The 13,772-nt window shown below is 38.6% G+C and overlaps 1 protein-coding gene across 2 annotated transcripts in view; it reads left to right on the top strand.

The window, feature by feature from the left end:
- The first annotated feature begins 1,331 nt into the window (after nucleotides 1-1,331).
- nek7 (NIMA-related kinase 7) overlaps nucleotides 1,332-13,772 on the top strand; it is a 90,652-nt gene continuing 78,211 nt past the window's right edge. Inside the window, exon 1 of one of the 2 annotated variants that reach the window (XM_058072364.1) lies at nucleotides 1,332-1,609. The gene's annotated coding sequence lies outside the window, so the exon portion shown is untranslated. The remainder of the gene's footprint in view (nucleotides 1,610-13,772) is intronic. The other variant, XM_058072363.1, reaches the window with a different exon arrangement.

Below are 13,772 nucleotides of genomic sequence, written 5' to 3'. Positions count from 1 at the left end.
ATTCCCCCATCTGCGGTCCCTTCTCAAGGTTTCTTTTTCCCTAATGGGTTTTGAGTTTTTCCTTGCCCTGATGGGGGTTCAGATCAGGGGATGTCGTTTGTCGTCTATTGTCTGTCTTCTACTGTTGCCTGCTTGTTAAGCCCTTTGAGGCTCTTTTGTGATTAAGGGCTATATAAATAAACTTGACTTGACTTGACTTGACTTGTAGCATAATGTTGAAATTTTTGAGAAAAAACACATTACATCTTTAAAGTCGTATTATTAGGAAAAAAACAACAAATAAAGTTGTAATTTTGGATAAATTTGATTGTGGAAAAAGTTACAATTTTATGATCACAAGAAAAAGTAAAAATAGCAATGGCAAAAATTTAATTCAGTATTCTGTAAGAATTAAGTCAAAATGTTACAAAAAAAGTTGCAATTTTATGAGAATAACTTCATAATATAATGAGGAAAAAAATGACATAATTTTTGTAGCATCATGTTGAAATTTTAGAGAAAAAACACATCTCATTAAAGTCGTAATATTCGGAAAAAAACAACAAATAAAGTTGTAATTTTGGGTAAATTTGATTGTGGAAAAAGTTACAATTTTATGAGTATACAATCAAAATCAAAAAATAAAAAAATAAATATAAATATAAATATAAATATAAATATAAATATAAATATAAATATAAATATAAATATAAATATAAATATAAATATAAATATTTGAGAAAAAACACGTTCATTAAAGTTGTAGTATCTGGAACAATAACACAAACAGTATAACTGTAGTAGTATTGTAGTATAACAAAACAATAACACAATAAGTTGTAATTTTTTGAATATTTTATTGCGGACAAAGTTGCGACAACAAAGTGAAAATACTATGGGAATTCGGAATTCCGAGAAGAATATTTACACAAGGAAAGTTAAACGTGTTGGAAAAAAAGACCCAACAACAGCAGAAATGAAATAATGAATTAGCGGTAATTTTACGAGAATAAAGTCAAAATATTAAGAGAAAAAAATGCATATTCTAACAAAAACAAGTCGCAATTTTAAGAAGATTAACTTTTTATATTATGTGAAAAAACGTTATTTCAGTAGCATAGAAATTAAATATTCAATAAAAAGAATGCATTGTTTTAAAGTTGTAATTCATAAGAAATATTATGCTGTGTAATTATGCAGTGTATACTTGATACTGTGAACTACTTTTAAAACTATATTTTGGTTGCATTATTAAGGGGTGGGGGGGGGGGGGTCTGTGCTGAGTGAGTCTCGCGGTATTTGACAGCTTCCCGGGAATGTTGCTGTGTTTACATTAGTGGCACGCGGGTCAGCGGCCGGGGGAGGGGGGGCGTCTTGCGGACTGACTGCTTTAGGAACACGTACACACACACACACACATAGCCTGACTGAGTCCCACAGCGACGCACTCTCTCCGGTCAAAACTACTGTTCAGCGTTCCGGTAACGGTGACGCTACCACGCAAGGCCTAGCGAGCCGACTTTTTTTTTTTTTTTTTTTTAATAAAAGGGAAAGTCCTACGAAAGACGAGCGCCATAACAATCAGTGCGCGTGAAGAAGGAATAGCTTAGCAACAGAGTCCCACTTCCTGGTAAGTCCTCACACAGCTGACCCGTCAACTTACTACTACTCTTGACAACCATTGAACCGTTTTTAATCAATTTACAGCTTCTTTTTTTGACACAGCTGGGATGTCGCTAGGTAATACTATGTCCGCCATTATCCCCTCAAAAGTTGAACAGTCATCTTTAGCAAAAGTTTGAGGGAAGTTCGTCAGCTAGCTTAGCTAGCCCGAGGCTACTAGCATGTAGCGAAGCTAACTTTCACTACACACACGTTTATGCTTCCTTTAAGTTCACTTACTACTCACATTAATACAGCATACCAACAAACCAACGTGTCGTAATGCAACTTACGATGCTGTTTAGCTGGAATAGCAAAACAGGAGATGGATATTTGGATATTCGGATTGCATACAACAGATTTAAAATAATGCAACGTAATAGCGTAACGTGTGTAATGTACCGTGATTGCTTGCTACATGAATAGTTGGAATAGTTTTAGTATTCTATTAACAGATAAGTTGTTTTGTGGGTTCTTACTATTGCTAAGTTCTTGTGTCACGTGTCATTCAGAGCAACTTGTTTACAGAGCTGCAACGATGCGGTCACTTGGAAACATAGTCAAGTCCTTTACTCTCTCAATTATGACACATGTTGGGTAAAAAAGAAACATGAAGTTGTGGTGTGTGTGTGTGTGTGTGTGTTTGAAATTGCTCAACTCTGATACAGGAAAGGATAAAAAGTTGCAAAACACTTTTGTCGGTTGGAGCGCAGCAGTTCCAGTACCTTCTAGAGTTAGTATATTTACAGCGGTGCAGAAATGACCCAAAACCAAACTCATACCATAAAACAAATGCGACTGAAAAATACTGCAAGGATGTAAATTCTGCAAGGCCCACCCCCCCAAAAAAATGAGAGAAATACTGCATATTCGCAGTGCAAAATGGACGTACGCAAGGCTACCAGTGGAGCTTTAACTAAGGGATGTAGTCTTCAAAGAAATGAGAGGGATGCCCACAAGAGAATGCTTTTTCTTTTCTTAAAGGGGACCTATTATGCTTTTTATACTTTTCTGACCTATAAATATTGTTAGAATGTTATATTGTTGTGTTAAATGATGCCAAAGTTTCTGATAATGAGGTTTGTGAGCCCTCAAAGAAGTTTTGTGACATCACAGAGTCAAACTTCCTTATATGGGCATGCCCGGGCACAAGTTGTTAGCTGACAAGCTGTGTGGGACCAATCACAGCGGAGTGGGTGTGCCCGGAATAAATGAAAACGCTGTTTTGGGAATCCAAGGGAATACGGCTGGAATAGGTGCAGATTCTGGAAGACCCCCCCCCCCCCCCCCCCAAAAAAAAAATCAGCATGAGAGAAATGCTGCATATTCACGGTGCAAAATGGACGTACGCAAGGCTACCAGTGGAGCTTTAACTAAGGGATGTAGTCTTCAAAGAAATTAGAGGGATGCCCACAAGAGAATCAGTTTTTCAGATGCGTTTTCTTTTCTTAAAGGGGACCTATTATGCTTTTTATACTTTTCTGACCTATAAATATTGTTAGAATGTGATATTGTCGTGTTAAATTATACCAAAGTTTCTGAATGTGAGGTTTGTGAGCCCTGAAAGAAATTTTGGATGGCTCTTTTTTTCTAACACGTGACGTCACAGAGTCAAACTTCCTCATATGGGCATGCCCGGGCACAAGTTGTTAGCTGACAAGCTGTGTGGGACCAATCACAGCGGAGTTGGGTGTGCCTGGAATAAATTAAAACGCTGTTTTGGGAATCCAAGGGAATACGGCTGGAATAGGTGCAGATTCTGGAAGATCTAGAAAGCTTTCTGTGCGGTTTATTGTGTGTTGCTGCTCTATAGGAGTCCACGCCTCAATACAAAATGCTGAAAATTAGCATAAAAGGTCTCATTTAAGCTCAGACCACAATTGGGCATATGATTTTTTTGGCCTTGCAATTTTTGGCGTTCCCCAAATTGTTGTGATTTTCTTTTGTTCGTGGAGATTGAACTGGTAGTGACCATAAAGCGGTTCGCCGTAATTTGACCCCCCTGGAGGACAGAAATGTTTTCACCCAACCCCATTTTCAAATACAGACTGAACTCGAAAGTAAAATAATGAAAATGGAGAGCTGTGAAGCATGCTGAGTCCAATTGCATGCTGAGTAGGATAAATTTGTACATGTTGGCAGGTCTGCATTAACACTCAAAGTACTCCCTGCCTCTCAGGTGCCCCTCCGGTGGGAGCTCACCCCACTATTTGAGAAGCACTGGCGTAGTTGGAGCGTAGAAGGCCTGTTTACGACCTTCTAAGTATGGTTTTTAATGTTATTAGAGCCCCCTTGACATGAAATAACACCCCTATAGTCTCCTTTACAGTCATACTACCCAATATAGTTGACATAATAATAGCAAAACATGCAAAATAATATGTACTCACACATGTTAGCATTGGGAGTCTTGCTCATTGTTGTTTCTTGTCCTTTCTTGTTGTTACTGACTGTTGTCCAAGCAGAGAATCGAACCCTGGTATTCCCGATCTCCTAACTGTGTGGCCTACATGCTAACCACATGCTAACCGTGCGGCGCCATTGTAGATATTGGATCATAAAGTTTCGAGTAGCAAGGCTACATTCACAAACCTTCACTGAGGCGTCTCAAAATTTAAAATCGAGGTTAGTGGTCCTTTTTAATAGATGGTTCTAGATTGTATATGTGGTTTGTGGCTGTGCGAGATGAGCAAGGATGGTCAGGTCAGAATCCATGTGGCTTTTTCTCTTTTGAGTCACGTTGTCATCAGCCAGTACTTGCATGATAATACCATTCTGTCTGTTGGGAGTTGTCAATGGACACACTAGAAAATGTTGAATTTGGCGCTTTTACAAATTTGACATTTGCCATTGAATCATACGGCATAGTATCTGATGTAAGTTAACTATGCCAACAATTTATGCAAAGCTAAGCAACCTCTGTTTTGTTCTGAGAGTACAATTTCCCAGTCATAACTGTTTAGCTTACTTTGCATTTAGACACTTTAATCCAAAGAAATAACAAAATGGAACCTTCTCATATGCCAACTCATTCACTACCAAAGATGAATTTATACATTTTTTTCAACCCGACCGCTTGCTCCTAAAGACTAATTTATATGTATTACGTTTTTTTTTGCGTGAGAGGCACAAAGAAGTGATGATGCAACTCCGCAATAAACAAGCTCATGTTTGGCGCACCTTTAAGATGAAAAATCAGCCACAAGGTGGCAGAAGTGCATGTTATAAGAGCTCGGCATGTATCTCTCCCATAGAAATACATGTGAAAAGGCATCTTGGAGATTGAAGGGAAATTTAAATGCATGCACACGCACAGTTCAATTGCAAATGTGAAAATTGTAAATAGTTCATGGTGTTATATTTGTAAAAAAAAAAATCAATTTTATTTTTATGTAAATCAGCCATTTTTTGTGTTGTTTATGTTGTGGCATTATTGGGCCACAAATTGGGCTAAATATATAAAATATACATTTTCACAAAATGCCCTTTTCTCCCTTTTTTTTTGTTGAGAACTGATTTTTGGTGAAACGTACCGATGTTCTACTGGTGGTTACCAAAGAACAGAAAAAGATATAAACAAACTTTAAACCACAACATTCAGAGCACTACATACATTCAGTCAAAATGATCAAAAATAGCCAGTACGCAGAGAGACAACTTTTGAAATATGGCTGGGATTGAATGAGCTAATCCGCTGCTTGAGTCCGTCGGTATTCTTACTATTTTCAGTGTTTTAAAGCGTGAAGTTCAAGTTCATTCATTGATTTTTTACCGCCTATCCTCACCAGGGTCGTGGGGGGTGCGGGAGCCTGGACTGGTCGCCAGCCAATCACAGGGCACATATAGACAAACAACCATTCACACTCACATTCATACCTATGGACAATTTGGAGTCGCCAATTAACCTAGCATATTTTTTTTGGAATGCGGGAGAAAACCGGAGTACCCGTAGCAAACTCCACACAAAGAGGGTGGAATCGAACTCGGGTCTCCGAGCTGTGGGGCCTCTGTGCTAACCACTCGGTCGCCGTTATTGTCAGCTTATAAATTAACTACTATACAGTTGTCTCTTGCTACATCGCGGTTTGAACATCTTGCTCACTTTTATCCCGTTTTGTAAAAAAAAAATCATTAATAAATGATCTGTGTTTCGTGGTTGAATACCACCTTTTATTTTATGCATTTTCAAGTATAAAAATGAACAGAATGAATTTAAATGCAAATATAATGCATTTAGAAGATGTCATATGAAATGTAATACAGTGTATTGTGTTTAATTAAGAGTTGACTGTAGCTGAATGCTAGGTTAGTAGTGTAGAGACTAGACAACAGCAGCCCCTGTGGGAGTGTTCATAATAATGAACAGTAGAACCATAGAGTAGTATTCCATTCCATTCCATTCTAACGTTTAACGTTTATTATGCTAAAAAAATGTATTTCTAAGGTCATAATAAGGTTTTATGTGCTCTAACTGTGAAAACCATGGAAATTCACTTATTGCGGTCAGGCGTGCAACCAATTAACGGCGATAAACCAGGGAAGACTGTCGTTTAATGCCAGTTTGAAGCAAATGGAATGAATGGATTTTTTTCTCAGACGCGTAAAAAACGGCATTGCCACCGTTCCTGTTTCTGCCAAATGTTTTTGCATTTATACCATCACATTTGGCTATTCTGTCGCAAGATGATTCATCTGCGGGTTAGTGAGAACTGACATACCTTGTTGACCTAATTATTACTCACATCTCCGTTGCCTCATTCCATCATTGTCAAAGACAACAGACTTGAGTCTCTACAAGCGTCATCAGGTGATGAGCGCTGACCGAGCTCTGTGAAGTTGACGATCAAGGAGTGTGTCACAGACCGGATGAACAACAAATGGCTGCCAAAATGGTTGCATCGGTCTCTGCGGTTTAGGACGCCTGCCAGAACCACACTGATTTTCACATTATGAAAATGATTAGGGTTGGCATCCTGGAAGGTGGTGATAACTGTGTGAAATTTAGACAATTCCTAAAAAAAAAAACGAAGACGGAAAGAGGAACTTTAAAAATAACACAAGTCCTTGTATTTGTTGCTGAGTCTGGCATTATAGTTGGACTTTTTTGGAAGTTTGGCTATCGTCCCTCTCTGTGTACAGTCACAGTGGCAGCATTAACTTCAAGTGTTTTACTTTTCTCGGTTAGACCAAAATTTCCACTCGCAGTTACGGAGAACTCAACGCTGTGATTTAGTGTAATGGAATTCACCAATTCTGTCTGTCCTGTCAGAGGTTCCCATTTTTAGCCCTGGAGCCGGGCCCCGGTGCCGGATTGAAGATCAGATCAGACATTTGTCATCCGACCACTTTAATGCTCATTTTGCCTTTGGGTTTTTTTTTTCTAACCAAAACAAAAATATTAGCCTTTTTTTTCATATTTGAAGACACGTCCTTAGGCCATTCCCAAATACATTTAACACCCCTCTTGTGCATGTTGTCAAAGACCTTGGCCAGGCATTGCGCAGAACCGATACCGGCGAGGTTATATGCTTTTCTGGTGTTACAACTTTACAAAATGTAGCAGCAAATCAAAACATTTGAAGACATGGTTTCTTCCTTGCCCGGAAGAATTGACTGTAAAACAGTCTTTCCTTTTTCTGCCTCTGTTTGGTTAGAGTTTAGAGTAAGGTCTTTGGCAATGAGAGTGAGCTATTCAAGTAGCTTCTTACACTGCAGTGAAACATGCCTCTTATCAATATTTTTTGTATCTTTTTTTCCTACTTCAGTATGGAGGGTCACGGGTATGCCAAGCATTCAAATATCCTCAGATGATGCCTTGCAGCCCCTCGTGTCTCGTGAACATTCTTAGCATCATTGTGGCACTGATGCCTTTTCTCATCGGGCTCACTGTGCTCTGCAGGGAAAACACTACAAAGACATGCAAACGCAAAAAAAATTACTGACCCAGGACCTTGTTTTTGAAGTTAATGAAATAGTTTCAGTGCTGCTGGGTCACTTTGTGTCACGACCATGCAATCTCTGTGATACATTTCTCTGCAAACTTTTTTTTTTTTAGCTCATGTATTTTTTTAGCTCCTTCAGTATAAAACGAATAAAACTCATACAATGTCAAAGAAACAGAGTAGTCAACTTGTGATGTTTAATTGACTCAAATCCAATACACCCCAGATTACAGTAATCCCTCGTTTATTACGGTTATGGTAATGGTTTTATTTCATTTGAACATGCATCAGATTACAATTGAATGCATCACATAATCAGTTCACAGTTCCACATGTCCAAAAGGAGTAGGAAGAAGCAAAGCTTATTAAATCCTACCCCTCCCTCCGGTACGTGACAAAAATAAAATAAAAAAAATATAAACAAAAAAAACTTAAACCATATTAGGAAAGCAGGAAGTGAACAAATGTAACAGTTACTGATTGTAAAAGTACCAGAAGGAGGGGTAGGATTTAATAAGTTTTGCTTCTTCCTACTCCTTTTGGACATGTGGAACTGTGAACTGATTATGGGATGCATTCAATTGTAATCTGATGCATGTTCAAATGAAATAAAACCATTACTATTTCAGAGGCTATTTGGGGGAAAAAAGCTGTTTTTTAATTGTATCATCAGGTAGTTGTGTTAATAGGATATTTCTATAGTAACAACACTTGCATTATCTTGTCGACTGTGTTGTTGTAGCCCACAGTGAGTGGAAGCCGAGGAACATGCTGCTGCGTACTGCCAGAGCCAAGTTGGCATATTTTCAACTGCGCTGGAAAGACCCATTTTTATTTAAGATCATTCTCCAATTGTCCCGTGTCTCTCGCCATCGCTTTTGATTATCCACAAGCAAAAAATGCAAATCCCCCGAGGATACAAATCCACTTTCACCGAATAATTACAAGATGCTGGGTGCCACTGTAAACACCACATCAGTGACAGTGACAGTATGCATTTGTCATGAGATGAGACGAAAGCAGTATGAATTTGCACTCAGGAACAGAATGAGAGAGGGAGAGAGAGAGAGAGTAGGGATTTTATTGTGTCAGTGTGCTATGGGCGTTTGTTCCAGCCTCACCGCAAATGAGCCATAATGTTTCACACGGGATTTGGAACACAACACTGTAAATTTGTATGAAAGCATCTTGTTTTGACAGGCTGCTTTGTCCCCTCCCTCTTAACAGTGGCGACATTTCCTTCTGTCTTGCACTCTTTCTTTACCCTTCGGACTTTATTTTATTATAAGACGTCACTGGTTGAGTTAAGAGCTAATGATCAAGAAGAGTCCAGAAATGCTCTATTGGAGTTTTTTTAGTGATTTAAAACATGTCTGACATTTGTCTTTTAAATGAGGAATTTTGCTGCTTCAAATCTATGGTAACGGTAATGGTTTTATTGCATTTGAACATGCATCAGATTACAATTGAATGCATCACATAATCAGTTCACAGTTCCACATGTCCAAAAGGAGTAGGAAGAAGCAAAGTTTATTAAATCCTACCCCTCCATCTGGTACTTTTACAATTAGTAACTGTTACATTTGTTCACTTCCTGCTTTCCTTTATACAGTTTTTAAATAAATAATGTACCTCATACCGAAGTATGAGGTGATATGACCATACAATGACATTATGGATACCATAGTAAGTGTCAATATAGTGATATATATATATATCATGATACACCCCAGATTACAGTAATCCCTCGCTTATTACGGTTATGGTAATGGTAATGGTTTTATTTCATTTGAACATGCATCAGATTACAATTGAATGCATCACATAATCAGTTCACAGTTCCACATGTCCAAAAGGAGTAGGAAGAAGCAAAGCTTATTAAATCCTATCCCTCCATCTGGTACTTTTACAATCAGTAACTGTTACATTTGTTCACTTCCTGTTTTCGATAATACAGTTTAAGGGTTTTTTTTTTTTTAATAATGTACCTCGTACCGAAGTACGAGGTGATATGAGCATCCAATGACATAATGTGTACCATAGTAAGTGTCAATATAGTGATATATATAGCACATCATGACTGGTTCAAGACTCTTCATCCTTGTATTTAGCAAACATCAACTGCTTGTATTGTTTCTTGAATTGGCTCATCGTTGTGCATTGTTTGATTTCCTTACTCAATCCATTCCATAGTTTGATTCCACATACTGAAATGCTATGGCTTTTTAACGTAGTCCTAGCATAGAAGTGTTTCAAATGTACTTCTTCCCTGAGATCATATTTCTCCTCTCTTGTAGAGAAGTATTGGATGACATTTTTAGCTAATTGGTTATTTTTAGCCTTATGCATTATTTTAGCTGTTTGAAGATGAACTATATCAGCAAGTTGAAGTATTTGTGATTTTAGAAATAAGGAGTTAGTATGTTCTCTGTAGGCGGCATTATGAATTATCCTTACTGACCTTTTTTTGCAGTACATTTAGCGAGTGAAGATTGCTTTTATAGTTATTAGCCCATATTTCCACACAATAAGTAAGATATGGTAGAACCAGAGAGCAATAAAGAGTGTGGAGTGATTTCTGATTGAGAACAAATTTTTCTTTGTTCAATATTGAAATATTTCTGCCCACCTTGTGTTGTATATTTGTAATATGAGGTTTCCAGCTCATATTTTCATCTATTGTGATCCCCAGAAATTTATTTTCGTTCACCCTTTCAATGTCTACACAGTCTATTTGTATTTGCTGGTCCGTGTAAATTTATTTATTAATTAATAAATCATCAAAACATATGCCTTTTCAAGCTAATGTTACGTAGTTTTTGATACATTAAGTATTTTCAAGCATAATAATCCCGACTAAATAATTTGTTATAAAAAACACACGCGCTACTGTTGCGGCAATATGAAACTCAAGTCAAAACCCACCGACGCCTCTCTTTCAGGTTCCCAGTGAACACACTTTTTGTAGTAACACAAGTCTTATTTATATTTGAAATGGCTTATTTACTTTTAATGTGTCTACTATATTGGCGAGGTGTGGATATGAGTATAAAGGTGACTATAGGGGTGTTAGTTCATGCCAGGAGGGCTCTATCAATGTTAAAAACATCATGTCATAAACAGATTTTCTATGCCCTAACTATGAAAATATTCCATTTATGCATATGGAATTGTACTTTGTGGAAATTGATTTATAATGGATTACTGTTCATCCATAAGGAACATCATATAATAACTGTGCTGTAATAAATGTGTAATTTCTTTATAACTGAAATGCTGATTTTCAACAAAAATGTGTTTGTTCTGTATAATTAGATGTTTTGTAACCTTCTGTTTGACCTTTAAAGCCTGCCAGATATACAAAAAAAAAAATATTTGTTTTGGCGGTAATTTGAAAACACATTAAATGATGAACTTAATGACCCAAAGTACTGACAAATGGTGTGTTTTTAAGCCTCACCATGTCCACCACATTTGTGTACTCTTCATTCTTGTTTTGTTCAGCGTCAATTTGGGACAGGGGACAAATCCTCTTGCCTCCTTTAATGTGGTTCACTGTGAGTCACAGCAGCTTCTCGGTTTGGCCTGAAGCTTTGAGGTCATGGTCAAGGCTCGGGGTTATGAAGATAGAACGCGGAGTCATAATCGGCATCATCCAGAGTCTTTGTGAGGATTCCCAGCTGTAGGTCTTGTTTAGTTTTAAATGTTACCAATCTAGATTTTCTTAACTGCGCCTAAACCACTCAGGACTGTAAACGGACGCTAACCGAATCAATTTTTCCGATAAGAAATAATGTATATCCAATCAATCTGTTGCAGAAAGACAAAAAACTTAACACAAACATGCTTTTATAGTTTTACAATTACACTTGAAATTCATATAAATACATGAAATTAACATTTAAGGTTACTTTTATCTTCATTGAAGATGTAATATTTGATGTGACTGTCCCCAAAGACACAATGTGGCAGTGAGATCAACCACCACCACACCTTCTTCCTGTTGTAATTCTTGAATTCAGTAGTGTTTATCACCATATACAGTAAACCTCAGATATATCGGATTCAATAGTTCCCACTGGTTTTGTCCGATATAAGCGAAATCCGTTATATGCGTATACCGGAAAATGTCTGTTTTACGCATATATCGGATTTATATCCGGTATATGCGTAAATCGGATTTTATCCGATATAAAAAGGCACTTCCTTGACTATGTTTCCAATGTTCCTGGACGCGCAAGCAACGCTGCAAACGCTGCAAATGACGTCGTATAGCGGCCTGTCACCATTCGGCGAATCGGAGCGCCACGATGCGGCCATCCGATATATGCGAGGGAAATTTAATGGAAATGCATTGGAACGGGACTGGAGATTTTGTCCGAAATAGGCGAAATCTGTTATAAAAAATCCGATATATGCAATGAATTTTTATTGGAAATGCATTACAGAAAAATTTGTTCTTTTTTTATCTGTCCGTTGTGAGCGAATTTCCGATATATCCGAGTCCGATATATCCGAGGTTTACTGTATTTCAATGTGAACGATGCAGGCCGTGCTCTTATAAAATGCACTTAAAAATTGCACCAAATGTGCTCTCCTCTATTGTGGAGTTCCATCATCACTTCTGTGTGCCTCTGCCGCAAAAAAAAAAAAATGTATTGTGTGTTAACATTTTTGACAGCCAACCACCAATGACATCATAGATGGGTGACTCACTTTCTGGTTCCGATTTGTTTGCTAGCTAATAGCATGCTAATAAGGGAGGATTTTCTGATGAACAATTAAGAACACAGATGGACTCATCAGTGTATTAATAACACAACAAGATACTTGCTATATTGTACGCTAACCGGAGAATGCACTCAAACCGAGGCAGAATTTTGCAAATTTTTGCCGTTAACCAAAACGACTAAAGACTATTGTAGGTTTCACTGTGTTGTTAAATGACTTAATTGTGGTGCGATAGCGCTGATTGGCTTATTTGATCCACCCCGTGATGCGCCTTCTAATGTTTTTTGCTACTTTTCCCTCTTGGTCCGGAGTCATACTCTCAATCTGTCTCTTCTGACCGGTCCTGTCCCAGGCCTCTCCTGGGGGTCCTGTTTGCCTGTGGCCACCACTCTTCCCCCCCCTCTCCTCCATGCCCATGCTGCCTGGCCCACAGTCAATGGGAGGCAGGCAGCCCCGACTCCCTCTGAGCTGCAGGAAGCTGCAGCAGCAGGAGCTCTGCTTGTACGGCGCTGCCGGCTGTCTGTCAGAAGTCCTGCCAAGCCAAGGATGAGAGACCTTTGCTAGTGTGGTATTGGGGCGCTGAATAAAAATATTTTACATCTGAAGGCAGGCATGGGGAGGCATCAGCAGCTTTCTCAGATGTAGAGCAGAGGTGAAAACAGTGTGTGTGTTAATTTACTTGTGTTTATGATGAAGAAAATGGAAGTTAAAAAGAGAGGAGAATGACTTGAATGAAGCGATGCCACAGGAAGTGGGTGTGTAGTGGGTGGAGGAGGTAGGCTGAACAGTTTTAGAAGTGATACTTTTTGTTTTGGGTCGAGTTTTGAAGAGTGGTGGAATCCAAAGCTACCCAATGCCTGGCTGGGCGCCCAACTCGTTCTGGCTTGACAGTTTAACAGTGAATATTTAACATTGCGCCACACCGCGGGGTTTGGCTGTAAACAGCAGTCGGCAAGCGGCAGCAACACAAGCCTGTGTGATGCCGGGCCTTGGTTGTGAAGCCCATCGAAAAAAAACAACACACAAGCAGGAAGCACATCTTGAAATTCTGATTTGAGGAAAAAGGCAGATGGCATGGGCTGGTAGTGTCACGCTGTAAGAAAAAAAAAAACAAAAAAACACCAGGATTCCCTGATGAAAGCGGCTCCTGCCTGCTTTGAACAGCGAAGTCTGTCATGGTTTGTGTCTGCTGTGTGGCTGCAGGGTCAAACTGTGATACGCAACTCCTGGAATTTGCGCTTTTTAAGTTTTTCATGTTCAAATCGACTGAGGGGAAGAACGGAGGGGGGGAAAAAACAGGAAGTCTCATTAATATTAATATTATAATGTATGAAGGAGGCAGGAAAGACCTCTCTGGTTTAGGTTCTTTCATCCCCCTTTGTGCTTTGTAGCTTTTTATTCTCTCTTTCCTCCCCTCTGTGTTTTTATTCAATTTCAGTAACTTCGTTGGAAATTAGT

Source organism: Doryrhamphus excisus, chromosome 5 (assembly GCF_030265055.1).
Source record: "Doryrhamphus excisus isolate RoL2022-K1 chromosome 5, RoL_Dexc_1.0, whole genome shotgun sequence".
NCBI classification, from domain to species: Eukaryota; Metazoa; Chordata; class Actinopteri; order Syngnathiformes; family Syngnathidae; genus Doryrhamphus; species Doryrhamphus excisus.
Note: the sequence above shows the minus strand (reverse complement) of the source record. Positions and strands in the feature narration are given on the sequence as shown.